The following is a 16,677-nucleotide window of genomic DNA, read 5'->3' as shown; positions in this document are numbered from 1 at the left end:
GGAGGGAGCCTCGGGCGCCGCGGAAGAGGCTCGCGCCGACTGCCCCGGGGACAGGGCGGCGGGCGCTCCCGCCCCGGGACATCCGTCGGGCCGGGCCGGTACTCACCGCTGAATGCACAGCCGGGATCTGACGGGCGGGCAGGCTCCAAGTGCAGAGCGCGCTCCCCTGCGCTGCGCTGTTCCAGGGGCCGCCGCCTCCGCGCCCCTCCCCCAGTGTCCCCCGGGGCCACCGGCGGGTGGGCGGAGCAGGGGCGGAGCGGGGGGCGCCGGGCTCGGGTGCAGCCGGGCCACGGCCGGGGGGGCGGGGCGGAGTCTGTCCCGGCTGCCCCGCCCCTCCCGGCTCTGGCGACCTCGCCCTCGGCGGCTAGGGGCGGTGGCTAAGGGCTCGGCTGCAGGAAGCGGGCTGCCACGTGCTCGGCTAGGGCCACCCCTGCGGGCCCGCAGACTGGGACGCGGGTGGCTTTCGCTCACCCTGAGGTATAGGGTGCGACTGTCCGGTTCCCGCTAGGAGGTGAGCCGAAGGGGTGGGGAAGAAATGCAGTCATTTTCTTTTTGTGCTTTTTTATAAAAACGACTTGGCGGTCAAGGTGGAGACTTTATTCTTTGGCTGCCCTGGTACTTGTAGTCACGTTACCCCTCTCCCCACCGACTCGCCCCCTTTCACCTTCTCGTGTCCACCCCCTACGCCTACTCCCTCCTGAATTCCTTGCAAAACGTACCAGATGGGCGTCAGAATCACGCTAACATCATAGGACTTCAACGTTTCCATGGTTATGAATGCAGAGTTTCTAGTGTTAAAAAAATTATTTTTTAAACGTGTGACAACACTTTATAACGCAGGCTGTTCGCTGGTCGGATATCAGAGAAATGGCTGAGAGTTGACACTGAGTGCGCCTTCGTCCCACGATCGCTTTTTATCAATCGATAGGTTGGTTGGGGTTGCCGCCTTCTTCGGCAAATGTAAGTACAAAGAAGTGATTAGACCTTTAGGTCGAAAGTGGCGAGGTTTTCCTGCCAACTTATATGGAAGATTACTGTACTTTTCTGTTTTGAGCATCTGAATAAACAGCCTGTAGGACGAATAGCAAATAGCTAATACTAACACTAACACTGCTACCAGTTAATTACCACTCTGCTCCTCTGTGCAGAGTCCTATGGTTGGATCTTTACGTGTCTACTTAATTCAACTCCTCCATCTGTCCTGTGAAGTCAAGAGTATTACCCCATTTTGCAGATAGAGAATGCCCCATAGCTGGGATTCAGTCTTCATGCCTGTCTTCCAAGCTACAGCTATCCCCTAATTGCATCTAATTTTTTTTTAAGGATTTTATGCATTTATCTGACAGAGAGAGAGAGAGGGAACACAAGCAGGGGGAGTGGGAGACGGAGAAGCAGGCTTCCTGCTGAGCAGGGAGCCCCATGTGGGGCTCAATCCCAAGAAGACCTTGGGATCATGATCTGAGCCGAAGGCAGATGCTGGACCAATGAGCCAGCCAGGTGCTCTGCATCTAATTTTTAAATATAAAGGGTTATATTTAACTTTGAAAGATGAGATATTTACTGTATTTCCAATATGGAAGAAGACTTTCTTCCCACATGCTTCCTAAATTCACATTCACCCGTTCTTCTTATGAACATTCATTGAACAAACTTTCCTGAGTGTCTACCATATGCCAGAGTTCCACCACAAACTCTGAAAAATAATAATAGAGTTCCCTTGGAAGTTAGGGTGATAATGTTCAATGATAGCAGACATCTAATATGATAACATAATTCTTAACAGAAAATGATAAAACCAAAACCCTAAAGGAAATTGGAATTTATTCATAAAACACTGGCCCAAACCATGAAGAAAATCCAGATATCTCTTACTTTTTAAGAGTCCGTATTCCACCACTTCAATTTTATGAAAGACCTATATTCCTACCTTTTTTCACTAAGTGAAAGAAATCTGAAAAGAATTTTACAAAAAAGACAAAAGTGAAAATAGCATTCAATGTTTTTTTAAAAATTAATTAATTACTTGTTTATTTGACACAGAGAGAGAGAGAGATCACAAGTAGGCAGAGAGGCAGGCAGAGAGAGGGGGAAGCAGGCTCCCTACTGAGCAGGGAGCCTGATGTGGGGCTTGAATCCGGGCTCCTGGGATCATGACCTCAGCCGAAGGCAGAGGCTTTACCCACTGAACCACTCAGGTGCCCCCAATGTTTGTTTTGCAGCAAGCTGTTATATGGGGGGAGTGGCCCCGCCAAGCTCCTTCTCCCAGAACTACACTCAGTCAGCAACTCAACATCAAGCCACCATAACTTTGGACCGTGTCTGTGAGCATCTGTGCTTTATCTTGATTGATTTTGTGCATCCCTTAGCAAGATGTGTCCTAAGGTACCAGAAAAGCTTAAAAGAAGTTATTTTTTTAAGTCTCAGAACGCTCAAAAAATTTTCCACAGAAGTTAATGGTGATTGCTTCTTTGCTTTCTGCCGTTTCTGTTTCCTAGGAACGCTCCACTTTAGGAGAGAGGGAGAAACCTGTAGTACCCACATCACGGGGCTCCATTGCTCTCAGAAAAGTCACCAGTGACATGCAGATTGCAAATCCACTTGGCCTGTCTTTTGTTCTTGTCCTCACTGACTGCTCTGTGTTATTTGACACTGGTGACTAGTCTTTCCTTGAAATTTTAACCTCCTTTTGGCTTCAGAGCCCTTGGCTCTGGTGATCACTGCATCTGTCTTCGATCCCTCTTTTGTAGGCTCCTTCACGGCACTTTTTCGCCTCTCCTTTTACCGTGACTCCATATGCTGGTGAGTTTTTCTTAATTTATTTTCTCTCCACGCAAACTCAGTGCAATGTCTAGCGGAAGCCTGTCAGATCTCTGTCACTGTTCTTACCCAGCTTCAGATCTCCACATGCTTTATTTCCAGCTATTTGTGGGGTAGCACCACCCAGATATTCCAAAGGCACCTGCCATTCTTCGCATCTAAGTGGGAATTTAGATATTATATGTTTATAAAAAAAATAAAAATAAATAAAAATTTAAAATGGGAATTTAGTGTCTTCTCTAACCCTCAGTCTGTCTTCTCCTTCCCATCTAGTGTCTTCCTCATTTTGAATCTCACTTGAACTTGGATCTCATGGTGCATTAAGAAAGCTAAGCATTGATGGGGTTTAGAACCATGTTACTAGACTGATACAGGGTCTGCCTGATAAATATTTCTGTTGTGGCACAAAAGACTGCAAGTGGCTTAGAGTATATAGACTTTATGGACCTTCTGTGAAGAGGTCATCCAGGTATGGAGCTGCTCAGGGACCGAAGATGACTCCAGGGGCTAGTGCAGAAGGGACTTCAGTTGAGGCCACTGCACTGTTCTAGCAGTCTCACCTGCCAGAAGTTTCTGCTGCCATAAGAAGAACCATGAAGATGTGGTCAGAGACCTGTTAGGTTCTGAGAAGTGCCCTGTTGTACTCCACACTGACTTCAGTTACTTGTGTAAACTGGTCTTCCTCAGTTTATAGAAAGGTCCTAAAAACTGTACCCAACTAACTTAGTATCACACTTTTGAATTTATAATGCACTTTGACACATATCATTTAATAAAAAGGAAATGGTGTCAGAGAAAGGCAGTCTGAGGGGCGCCTGGGTGGCTCAGTGGGTTAAGCCGCTGCCTTCGGCTCAGGTCATGATCTCAGGGTCCTGGGATCGAGTCCCGCATTGGGCTCTCTGCTCAGCAGGGAGCCTGCTTCCTCCTCTCTCTCTCTCTGCCTGCCTCTCTGCCTACTTGTGATCTCTCTCTGTCAAATAAATAAATAAAATCTTTAAAAAAAAAAAAAAAAGAAAGGCAGTCTGAGAGCACATCTCTCATATCTCCTGGTGCATTGAAAACATACATTCACATGCCACTCTCTTGCAGATTGAGTTTGAGAGTCTGACCATCTTTTGAGAAACACCAGTGGTGGTTCCCAGACTGTTACTTGGGATCACGAGAGGGCACTTATTAAGAATAGTGCCTCCTTGCGACACCTGGGTGGCTCAGCCAGTTAAGCCTCTGACCCTGGATTTCAGCTCAGGCTGATGAAATTGATCTCAGGGTGGTGAAATTAAGCCCCGTGTGAGACTCTATCCTGGGCATGGAGCCTACTTAAGAGTCTCTCTCTCTCTCTCTCTTTCTCATGTCTCTTTCTGCCCCTCCCCACCCCCCAAAAGAAAAGAACACCGCCTCCTGTGTCTCCCACCACCTAAAATGCTGATTCATCAGGTCAGGGGTGGGATCGGTGCTCAGTGTCGGAGGAATCTAAACCCTGCAGGTGATTCTACTTTAGCATGTCCACAGATTGGCACCAGGGAGCAGCTGTCTGAAATATATGCCCATGAGGGCGAGACCATGTCACTTTCTTCCTGCCCCCTTTATTACACTTTGTTCCATGTTCTCTAGCATGGCACACAGCAGAAACATTGTTTGGTAATGCATAAAGTATAAGGTGGTTCTTCCTGAAATTCTTATTTGAGGGAACTCTAGAATACCTGTGTTCGTCACTAAATGTATATCTTCCTCATACTTGAGGAAGTTTGAAATGAAATGTTTTCCATTCCTTTAAAATATGCTCTATTCAGGGGCACCTGGGTGGCTCAGGGCATCTACCTTCTGCTCAGGCCTGGGATTGAGCCCCCTGTCCATCAAGCCTTGCATCAGGCTCCCTATTCTTTTTTTTTTTTTTTTTTGAAGATTTTATTTATTTGACAGACAGAGATCACAAGTAGGCAGAGAGGCAGGCAGAGAGAGAGGAGGAAGCAGGCTCCCTGCTGAGCAGAGAGCCCAATGCGGGGCTCAATCCCAGGACCCTGGGATCATGACCTGAGCCGAAGGCAGAGGCTTTAACCCATTGAGCCACCCAGGTGCCCCCAGGCTCCCTATTCTATAGGGAGCCTGCTTCTCCCTCTCCCACTCCCCCTGCTTGTGTTCCCTCTCTTGCTGTCTCTCTCTCTGTTAAATAAGTAAATAAAATCTTTAAAAAAAAAAAAGCTCTATTCATAGTAAAGAAAGGTAGTGATTAGCTTTATCTTGGCCCCCCACAAATACCCAACTGCCACCCCCTTCCACAACTGTCATATACTTAGTTTTTGTGCTCCCTTTTTTTTTTTTTAAGATTTTTATTTACCCATTTGATAGACAGAGGGAGATCACAAGTAGGCAGAGAGGCAGGCAGAGAGAGAGGGGGAAGCAGGCTCCCCGCTGAGCAGAGAGCCCGATGTGGGGCTCGATGTGGGGCTCGATCCCAGGACCCTGAGATCATGACCTGAGCTGAAGGCAGAGGCTTAAACCACTGAGCCACCCAGGCACCCCATGCTCCCTTTCTTATTGCCTCAGTGCCTGAATCCTTAAGCTGCTTTCCCAAGGAACTAGGAACCACTGGTCATCTGTTTTAAACATCACCCCCCTCAACATAACTACTGATAAAAGTCAAATGTGATTAAATGTCCCACTGAATCTTCACAACAACCCTTTGAGGCTTGGTGACATTGTTATTATTTCACCAATAAGGAAACAGATTCAGAGTGATTTTATAACTTACTTCTGGTCCCCAAACTGGCAAATTGTGATGCTGGGGTTGAACAAAGGCTGATTTAACTCCAGAGCCTGTGCTTTTAACCTCTATGCAACGAAGTATAATTTTATTTAAGTGAAATCATTGGATGATCTGAGGTTATAAATTATCCTTCGCAGAAAAGAAGAGGAACTTGAGTGTTCTAGGAGGGAACTTTGGTCCAACACCATTTAATCCAGAATTCTTTATTCATTTATTTTCAGGACTTCTTCTCCCTGATTATAGTCCAAAGATCCCTGATACAGCCCTATAACTTAGGTGCACACAGGTAAAAATGCTCCTCATCCTGGGGAATGGAGATGTTGGAAGTCAGGACTAGTAACATCATTATTCTGAGACAGCTGCTACTGACTTATTTCATTTTTTTTCCAAGAAAATTATTTGCTAACTTTGACAAATGAGAGTTAGAAAAATAGCAAATTTGTCACTAATTGGACTCATTTCATTTCCAGTTTATGAGGAAACTGTTTTCGTATATTTTCAAAAATCTTACTACAGCCTCTATGCTCCTATGTTCTCCTCATTCTCTTTGTCCTTCATTCTGGGTATTTCTTTCTGCCTGTCTTGCAGTTACTCTAAAAGCACTGGATTCCCCAAACTCACTTTTCCTAAGCTACAAGGCAGACTCCCTGTATGCATAGCAACACCTGGGCCCTCTACACCTTGTCCCCACAGGCAACTGATGTGACATTATTTTCATGCTACTTGCTGTGTGTGAGTAATAAAGTACTTTATCTCTGGCCCAAGAATCTTGTGTCTTCTGCCAACATCCACGAAAACAGTAACAGGCTAAATTATTAGCATGTATAGGGGAAAATCTTAGTTTCTGACAGTTTCGGTGACAGGATAGGATACTGGCAGAGATATGCCTTTCTGGAAGACCCTATGGGCTGTGTTAGTGGGCAAGAGAAGATTCTCCAGGATCTAGGAGCAAATGGTTTTACTCAAATCATGAATAAGGTGCAAAGTCTGACCCTGTTAATGTACATCTAGAGGATAAGTGATAAAAAGCAGGATTGAAAGAACTTACCCAGCGGCACCTGGGTGGCTCAGTGGGTTAAAGCCTCTGCCTTTGGCTCAGATCATGATCCCAGAGTCCTGGGATCCAGCCCTGCATCAGGCTGCCTGCTCAGCAGGGAGCCTGCTTCCCAAGCCCCCTGCCAGCCTCTCTGCCTACTTGTGATCTCTGTCTGTCAAATGAATAAATAAAAATCTTGAAAAAAAAAAAAAAAACCAAACACCCAATTTACCCAAATGATGTTTTAATTGTGCTCTCTCTCCTCAAGAGTAGGAAGAGAAAGGAATGTTATATGACAGTGGGGCAGTCAAAAGTGGCTGTAGCTGCTGAGTCAGGGGATCCCCAAAGTTTAGATAAATGATGTCGGCAGTATGGGGATGGAAACTTAAGTGGATCTGAAACGGGCATTGGTTTGGATGAGCCCAGGCTGCTGGCAGCCGCTTGAACCTGGAGGTTGGTTGGCGAGGGATTGCTCTGTTCCTTGCACTTCCTGATTCCTCCCTTCCCCCACACCCCCAACTTTAGCTGCTTTAAGGAGAAAGCTAAGTGTGCTTGAGGAACTTCAAGGACCGAGAAACTTAAATATTTTTAGTTTTGTTGTATACAAGTGCCCAGGCTGGAATCCTCCCCCGTTAGTGGAGGGGGTTGGGGTGCTAGGTGCCAGGGTAGTTGCAGGCACCCAGGACTCAGGAGAAAGCTGCAAGAATATGTGCAAGAATATGGTGGAGCCTGGCTTAAAGAGACAAAGGATTAAAAAAAAAAAGAAGAAAAAGAAAAAAAGCCATCCTCCAAAGCTTACCTTCCTCCTCCTCGGTCCTCCCACCTTCTAGACTTCCAACAGCTGTAACCCTTTATATGCCTATTAGACTCATTGGTCCATTGGTCCATGTTCCATGGGCTGGTGGTTCTCAACCAGTGATTTAGTCCTCACTTCCAACTCTGTGGCGTTTGACAGTGTCTAGAGATACCTTGGGTTGTCACAATTGGAGGAGGAAGGGTATGTTCTACTGGCATGTAGTGGGTAGAAGCAAGGACATGCTGCTAAACATCTTAGAGTGCACGGAGAGCTCCCCAAACAAATAATTATCGAACTCCAAATGTTAGTAATGCCAAGGATGGGATCCTTGCTGGGGAGGGCGTGGGGGGGGCATCCAAAAATCAACTGATGGGGTTTGGGTAACATTTTCTGTGAAGTAGGAAAATTCAAGTGATCTGGTAGGGAGGGCTTTTTGGACTGATTCAATGTACTACTGTCTGTTACTGCCAAGTGTATAATTGATATTTACATTCTAGGTGCTTGTTTTATGTGAATACTTGTGTGAAGTCCAGAAAGGATTCTTTCATTCAAGGATGGTGGCATATAGAGAGGGAATCTCTGTCCTCTTAGTGGTGGTCTAGCAAAAAAGAATATAAAATCTGAGAAGAAATGGAAATCACGGCTTTAGTTAACGATTTCAAAAGTCAAAGAGCCAATTCCCTAGTACAACATCGCCACCTGCTGTTCCAGGCTCCAAGTGCTCGTTTATAAAAACTGGGCTTGCGGGAGGGGAGGTGGGAGGTTGGAGGTTGGGGAGAGTGTATGGCTACTGACCTGTTTCAGGAAAGCCTGACCCATAAAGACGTGTGACTTTGCAAAATGTCCCCATTTGGGCTTGAGTTAGATAGGGCTTGACAACGAATAAGGAAAAGCCCCGATATAACCTCACTTGTCAAACTGGAAATTTTTTCCCCACACTTGGAAATTAGATCTTCAAGGACCTAGTAGCCTGGCTCCAGCAGCATCTCCGTTGATATGGAAAAGAGGCAGCTGTTGCTGTTAGGACACTAGATTCACACTATAACCCCTGAAGTAAAGCCACTGGTGTGATGGGGCCCTCTCTTCACCCAGGCTCCCCTTAACATTGGGGCCTGGTTCACGGGATGGGTTTGGCTAAGTGCAAACCTGTTAGTGTCCCCTGGGGGCTTGTGGCTGTTCAACAATTCCTCCATATATGCCGTACTAAAAATTGGCCTTGTCACTCAGTGCACAGAATTCAAGGCCATGTTCACAACTCTGACCAACATTCTCTATGTTGATTATGACTCTTGGGATAGTACCAGTGACTTAGCTCTCTGGTCCGTTATCTGGTCCACCCCTTGGAAGACCATAGACCTCGGGATTAAACAGCCCTGGCAGCTATGGTAGGAACACCTTAGACTCTAGATGTACAAGGGTGGAGGCAATAAATATTCTCTTTGTCGTCTGGATCTAACACCGTCACAAGGCAAACAGCAAAGGCAGCAGACAATCCGTGAGCGTGGCTGATGGTAAATTATACGGTGGTGCCTGAGCCACAATCGGTAGCCGCTCTCAACCCGGAGCCCCTTTAAACAGGCACAAACCCAGGGACTGGCACCATCTCACCCCATTTGGTTACAAGGTTACAGATTCACATGCTTCTCTGACGTTTGAGAGGGATATGCCGCAGATAGGAAAGGAAGTTAGAACCATTCTGGGACACTGCCCATGTGACCTAATCAAACCAATCTGAGGCTGATCCAAATCAAGTTTAACGACAAATCCTGATAGGAATTACATGTGCCTGTTTGGGTTATATGGTTGTCAATGGCGGGAAACGGGCCATGAAATACCTCTTTTGTTAGGGAAAGAGGTGGGTTTTTAGCCCCTCTATTGCCTCCTATAATTACTGGTGATGACACCAAAGATGAGCAGGTTAGTGAAATGGATAATGAATGGGCCTTAGGCTAGACTATAACCCAACTGTCTGAAATTAAGTCCTCTGGTCTCCCCTGGGACAGTTGCCTGGTCCAGGACCCCGGAAGACCTATTTGAGGTCAGTACTGAAGGTTAACTTCATCTCATTGTTTGGAGTCCTGATGATAGTAGCCTTAATTAGGTGCTGTGGGAGACCAATCACACAGATTTAGTTCTAGCTTCTGCTGGTTAAATTAATTAGAGTGGCCAACAGAGTGAAATACTTTGGTGACAGTTTGCCAGAAGCCAGGACAGGTAGGGACAAAAGTGGATTGATGGGGAAAACAATCTTCTACAAACCCTGAACATGCACCTGTTTGTTGGGTATGCCAAGAATGTTAAGTTCCTTCCTGACTGTTGTTTCCTAATGCCATTTCCCAGGGTTGTGTTTATAGTTAACAGCTTTGCGAGTTGAAATTACATGTAGGTCAGATTATCGCTTCAAACTTATTGGGTTGGGGGAGGAATTGAGTGAGAATATAAATGAACCGTATGATCTAAAAGATTATAATTGTTGAATCTGGGTCACAGATCCATGTGGGTTCAGAGTGCAGGCTTTCTTACTACTTACTTTAAAAATAGTAGATTCCTGGGCGCCTGGGTGGCTCAGTTGATTAAGCAACTGCCTTTGACTTAGGTCATGATCCTGGAGTCCCAGGATCAAGTCCCACATCAGGCTCCCTGCTCAGCAGGGAGTCTGCTTCTCCCACTGACCTCTCCCCCTCATTCTCCCCCCCCCCTCTCTCTCTCAAATAAATAAACAAAATCTTAAAAAAACAAAAAACAGTGGATTCCCAAGCTGTGTTCCTCACCAACAATCCAAACCCATTGTATGTAGTATGTCCTCTGGGTACTCCGCTTACCCCCATGGGATTTGGGGCAACGCTCATGCCATGAGTAATAATAAGTATATAATATATATATAAGTATATAATATTATATATATATAATAAGTAATAATAAGTCCTTTTCTGGGACTTAGGAGTTTTGTGTCGTCCTCCAGTATTTATAAAATAGTAACAGGATCTTATGAGCTTGAAAGTAAAATAAATCCCCAGACCCTGTCAGGATCTATATGGTTTTGTAGGGAGTGGGGGATGCTATGATGTCTGGTTGACATCACCAGGCACAAATTCAGTTGTATAATTTTGTTTTCATATTGAAAGAGAAAAAAAAAATCAGTTTGGTAGACTTGTCTTGTGACAAGACAAGACAATCTGCCCCAGATTGTGCCAAGCTAGAAATTTGGGACATTTTCATTTAGTCACTTTTTAAGATTTATTTAAAAGTTTAAAATTATGAATGTCATCCAGTTACAAAATTAATGAGGCTAGTGGAAAGAGCTCCCACATAGACATCACTTAGCTTCAACAATTATCAACTCATGGCTGACCTTGTTACTTCTATATCTGCCTCCCATTCCCAATGACTTTGTAGCACATTTATAAAGTTATATGATTCCTTTTGTAATATATTCCGATTTAAAATCATTGGAATTTGCTTTGTTTTATAGCACATTTGTTTTATTTATAAAGAACTATTTTGTGAATGGAGAGTATATTGTTCCATTAATAATGATTATTTATTTATTTATTTATTTTTATCTTTATTTTTTACTAACATATAATGTATTCTTTGCTTCAGGGGTATGGGTCTGTGAATCATCAGTCTTACACAATTCACAGAACTCACCATAGCACATACCCTCCCCAATGTCCATCACCCAGCCACCCTATCCCTAACCCAATAATAATTTTTTAAAAGGCATCACAACTCTCTCTCTCTCCCCGACCCTGAAATACTTTGGATGTAACAAAAGCTATACAGAGTACCAAATATACAACCTTAAGGTCTGTTGTTATTAAAACAATAAAAAGGGGGGATGCCTGGGTGGCTCAGTCGATTAAGTGTCTGCCTTCAGCTCAGATCATGATCCCAGAGTCCTGATGGAGTCCTACCTACCTCTGGCTCCTTGTCAGTGGGGAGTCTGCTTCTGCCTATGCCTGTTACTCCCCCTGCTTGTGCACTCTTTCCCTGAACAATAAACAAATAAAATCATTTAAAACAACAACAACGACAAAAGAAATTAATGAAGTTAGAAAAAGAAAATAAAGAAAATATAAGTGAGTAACAAAATATTAATGAGTTTTATAATATTTAGAACTGAATACTTGGGAGAACTGTATCTTTGAAAAAATAAAAATACAAATCTCTGACAAATTAAAAAAATGAGATAAAATATGCAAATATTGATTGAGATACATAACTACAAATACAATATTAAAATAATATAATACTGTAAGATATTCTATGCCAATAATTTTGAAACTCATAAAGAAAATTTCTGACCAAATATATAAAATCTGTAACAGTTGGAGCTTCCACCCCTCAGAGATATATTTGACTTTGGTTCAAATAGTCCAAAAACCTGCTCATACTTTGGGGTTTGGCTACTACTGCTCTGTAGTTTGCTGAACATCTATACTCCTGCATCCATCTAACATGAGTCAATCTGCCCTTTCAATTTTCCACATGGAAACCATTCAGATCACAGAAAGGGTTGGTCAGTTTTTCTGTAACAGGCTAGACAGCAAGTATTTCAGTCTTCGTGGGCGCATACATTACTTCTTGTCCTTCTTCCTCTTCTTAGTTTACAACCTTTGAAAAAACCACATAACTTTTCTTAGCTCTCAAGGTGTATGGGGGGGGTGGGGGGAGCTGCACTTATTATGGCTTCCCTGGCGGAGAGACGAGAGGCTGGATGGTCGGGTCACCTGTACCCAGGGTCACCTGTACCCAGTGTACCCAGTGTATCCAGACCTTGGAGTTATTACCGGGGCTCCTAGGGCAAGGGTGCGGTGGGCGGGGCTGCAGACAGCACGGGGCGGGGCTTAAAGCCCCGCTTCCTCCTCCCGTTCCTCCTGAGCAGTGAAGCATCGCCTTTTCCCTGCGTAGGGGTGCCTGACAGCGGCCCATTGCTTGGACGGCCACCAATGGCTGTGGAGGATGGCCCTCCTGTCGCAGGTGAGCCCTGGCGCCTCCCAACAGCTCCCCTGGTGAACCCCGCCACCCTGGCTTACCAGCCAGCCAGGCACGGAGGGCGGGCGCGGTGGGCACTCTGCATCCCTGCGGCCGCCCCCTACCCTCGGTCGGGGCAGGGGAAGAGGCTACTAGTTGTGTTTGGCCGCAGGTGGTAGTTTTGTCAACCCTGCCCTGAAGTATAATGCAGGCCGGGTAGCCATTTCGCCTTCGCTTCTGGGTTTAATACCGACTTCACCTTTTCCTGGTTGTGTCAACCTGGGAAAAGTATTGAATCTCTCCGTGCCTCATTTTCCTCATTTTGAAAACAGTGGTAATAATAGAGTTACAGTCTTCAGAGTTGTGATGAAAATGGAATGAGCTAATATGTGTACTGTGCTTAGAAATGTGGCACATTGTGCACACTCACTGGTTGTTGGTTGTTATTATTTTTTTTATTTTTTAAAGATTTTATTTATTTATTTGACAGAGAGAAATCACAAGTAGGCAGAGAGGCAGGCAGAGAGAGAGAGAGAGGAGGAAGCAGGCTCCCTGCTGAGCAGAGAGCCTGATGCGGGACTCGATCCCAGGATCCTGAGATCATGACTTGAGCCGAAGGCAGCGGCTTAACCACTGAGCCACCCAGGCGCCCCTGTTGGTTGTTATTATTAAGCGTTTAATTTCATATAGACTATTTCTGTTCATTGGATTCAATCACATATTGCCTAGCCATCTGCCTTCTCCTTTTTACCCCTACTCTGTTTTTTCTCTCTTCTCCTCATGTTCATTCAGATGTAACCAAGAAATTCCTCACCTTTTCTTTTTCCCTTCCTTTCTTCTTCTTCTTTTTCTTCTTCATTTTTTCTTTTCTTCTCCTTTCCTTTCCTTTCTTTTCTTTTCTATCAGGCATGACTCTACTTCTCAAGGTCAGGTTTGCCTGTAGTCTTACACTCTTCAGAGTAGTCTTACTTATTTTATTCTCTAAGAAAAATTCTAATGAGTAAATTTTTTTGTTCACAACATCACATATAAATTACCAAAAATGGACTCTAGAAAAAATGGAAAACTAAGCTAGTGCAATAATCATGCAAGTAATAGGAAAACTTATCGAAGAATTAGATCCAAAAATGTTAGCTCAGGCTTAATACCCCCCACCCCCAAGCAGGGAGACTGGCTTGGGTCTGATAATGACTTGACTTGAAGGTAGACATTTAACTGAGGGAGCCACCCCAGCACCCCTGATTTTGAATTTAAATGGACTTTTTATTATGGAAATATGATCATATGAAAAAGTAAAAAGAATTATATAATGAACCCCATGTACCTATGACCCAGACTCTCAATTATAAAGTCTTGGGCAATATTGTTTTTACTATATCCTCACCTAATTCTTCCCACAGTTGATAATTTGGAAGCAAATACCTGACTTTATACAATTTCATATGTCATATATTTTGTTTTAAAAATGTAATCACAATATCACTATTATGTTAATAAGGTTAACAATACACTACTCCCAAAATATCATAAATATGCTGCCTATATTAAAATTTCCCTAATTGTTTCATAAAAATTTTTTTAAAAAAAGATTTTATTTATTTATTTATTTGACAGAGAGAGATCATAGGTAGGCAGAGAAACAGGCAGGGGGGTGGGGGGGGGAGCAGGCTCCCCACTGAGCAGACAGCCGGATGTGGGGCTGGATCCCAGGACCCTGGGATCAGGACCTGAGCTGAAGGCAGAGGCTTAACCCACTGAGCCACTCAGGCGCCATGTCTCATAAAATTTTTAAATGGTTTATTTGTTTAAACTGGGCTTCCTACTCGTTCTCTATGAATTTACAAATACACACATTCTCTTTTTTTCTTGTGTTTGATTTTTTGAGGAAATAATTGTCCTGTAGTGTTCTACAGCCTGGATTTTGCTAATTGCATCTCCATGGTGTCATTTAATATGTTCTTCTGTCCTTTGCAAATAGGTACATGTATCTTGAAGCTTGATTAGGTGATGCTTGTGTGTTTTGCGTAAGAATGCTTCATAGATGATGTTGTATACTCTTATTAGAAGGTACATAACATCTGTTTCTCTCTTTTCTTTCTTTTTTTTTTTTTTTTTTTTGATGTTAGCAGGCATTGATGATTATTTCCTAGACTCACTAATCATTAGGAGATGGAAATGAAGATGTTCTAATAGAGTATTTTCAAGTTGGCTCTTGAGCCTTTTTTGACATAACCTAGCTGTCTTTGATAGCTTCCTTGCTTTCTGGTATAAGCATACACCAGAATATATAATCTGTTATAGTAAGAGATTCCTCATTCACTTTGTATATTTTCTCTCCCAGACCTAGAACCTGGTTCCTGTTATTATGAAATGGTATTTAGAGACATAATCTACCCTTAGGGATGCTCATGGCTGTGGAGTTGGTCTTAGTAGAAACAATGTCTTTTCAGTGAATGGAGTTTTTGTTTATAAAATATATTGTTTAGAAATTTCTAATTTTATTTGTGAATATGATTTATAATTATGTAAATTATTTTTAGTTTCAAAGTTGTGATATTGTTTTTTGAGATGAGGAATATGTATTTGGTCTTTGTCCAGTTTTTGGCACGGAGCTCCTAATACCCTTGGAATTTATGGGATGATAAGAGCAATAAAGGCATCTTTTGTTATGTTAATGAGGCAGCTTTTGGAAAGCAGCTAAGGATGGGGGATGGTTGCCAGAGGAGCCAACCTTGTGATTAAGGTTGGAACTTGCAGGCCTGGGAACAGGAGAGGGACTGAAGGTTGGATCAATTTCCACCAGTGATTGAATCATGCCGGTATAATGTAGCCTCTATAAAACCCCAAAGGACAGGGTTCGGAGAGCTTCAGAGTTGGTGAAGTGTAGAGATTTGGGAAGAGTGATATGTCTGGAAAGAACATGGAAGCTCTGTAGCCTTTCCACGTAACTTGTTCTATGTTTTATTCCATCTGGCTCTTCCTGAGGATATCATTAATATCCTTTTATAATTAACCAGTGATCTAGCAAGTCAAATTTTTCTTTAAATTTTATGTGCTCTAGAAAATTAATTGAACCCAAGAAGGGGGTTGTTAGAACCTCCAGTCTATATAGCTAGCCAGTCAGAAGCACAGGTGACAACCTGGACTTGTGACCGGCATCTGAAATGGGGGTGAAGGGCAGTCTTGTTGGACTCAGCCCTTAACTTGTGAGGTTTGATGTTATCTCCAGGTAGTTAGTGTCAGAATTGAGTTAAATTGTGGGATACCCAGCTGATGTCTGAAAATTGCTGGTGTGGGAACCTCCCTCCCCAACAACCACACACACCACCCCATGTTGGAATTGTTACCAGAAACTTTCAACGTCAAATCTGTAAAACAAAGTATATTCAGAGATGTCTAGCTTCTGTCCCAATCTTCATCCTGTTTTTTCCTACCTCTTATGTATTATTTTTCAAAGATTTTATTTGTTTATTTGAGAGAGTGAGCAAGAGAGAGCACAAGCTAGGGGGAGGGGCAGGGGGAGAAGGAGGAGCAGACTCCCCACTAAGCAAGGAGCCTGATGTGGGACTAGATACCTGGACCCTAGGATCATGACCTGAACTGAAGGCAGATGCTTAACAGCCACACAGGCACTCTGTATTTTTTTGTTTATCCATCAGTTTAATTTAACAAAAGGAAATATGTGAGTATGCTTTTAAGTTTTTCTTTTGTAGACAAACAGGGATGTGTAATGCATCTTTTCTCCCCCATTTTTTTTTAACCTAACCACTTATCATGGAGATCACTCTGTAGCAGTGTATAGAGCCGTTTCTTTTTATGATTATCTAATACTCTGTTATGTGCATGTACGATTGGTAGACATTTTTGTTTACATTTTGTTTCCAGTCTTTGCTGTTACTGATAGCACTTGGAAGAAAATCCTAGACCATGTATCTTTTTGTATGGAGTACTAAAAGAGGTATTCATGGGTCAAAGGGTAAGTCCATGTCATTTTGCTAGATATTGTCAGATTCTATTCTGTATTAGTTAGGGTGTGCAGTGGACTTAATGTGTTCTCCCAAATTCATATGTTGAAAATCTTGGTGACCCCCTGCCATTCCCCCGAATGTGATGGCATTTGAGGTTGGAGCTGGAGAGGTACCTTGAACTCTCTGCCACATGAGGCTGCTGTGACAGCAGTCTACAAGTGGTGACAGCAGTCTGCAGCGGAGAAGAGGTTCCTCTCCAGAACCCAACTGACTTAAACTCGGACTTCCAGGCTCCAGAGCTTTGGGGGAATAAATGTTG

General features: G+C 43.6%; 1 protein-coding gene and 1 long non-coding RNA gene across 5 annotated transcripts in view; one reads left to right on the top strand and one right to left on the bottom strand.

Annotated features, from left to right (window-relative positions):
* Positions 1-260, bottom strand: part of ACO1 (aconitase 1) — a 56,530-nt gene extending 56,270 nt beyond the window's left edge. The window contains exon 1 of one of the 2 annotated variants that reach the window (XR_006606667.1): positions 107-233. The gene's annotated coding sequence lies outside the window, so the exon portion shown is untranslated. Of the gene's footprint in view, positions 1-106 lie in introns of both variants that reach the window. The other variant, XM_045079685.1, reaches the window with a different exon arrangement.
* A 67-nt stretch (positions 261-327) lies between these two features.
* The window catches only part of LOC106007113, a 114,719-nt gene continuing 98,369 nt past the window's right edge, over positions 328-16,677 (top strand). The window contains exons 1-3 of one of the 3 annotated variants that reach the window (XR_006606670.1): positions 328-511; positions 841-960; positions 2,220-3,016. This is a non-coding gene — a long non-coding RNA (uncharacterized LOC106007113). Of the gene's footprint in view, positions 512-840; positions 961-2,219; positions 3,017-16,677 lie in introns of those variants that run through there. The other 2 variants (XR_006606669.1, XR_006606668.1) reach the window with 2 other exon arrangements.

The sequence above is a fragment of the Mustela putorius genome, unplaced genomic scaffold (genome assembly GCF_011764305.1).
Source record: "Mustela putorius furo isolate JIRA1106 unplaced genomic scaffold, ASM1176430v1.1 tig00000421_pilon_pilon_pilon, whole genome shotgun sequence".
Classification (NCBI taxonomy): Eukaryota; Metazoa; Chordata; class Mammalia; order Carnivora; family Mustelidae; genus Mustela; species Mustela putorius.
Note: the sequence above shows the minus strand (reverse complement) of the source record. Positions and strands in the feature narration are given on the sequence as shown.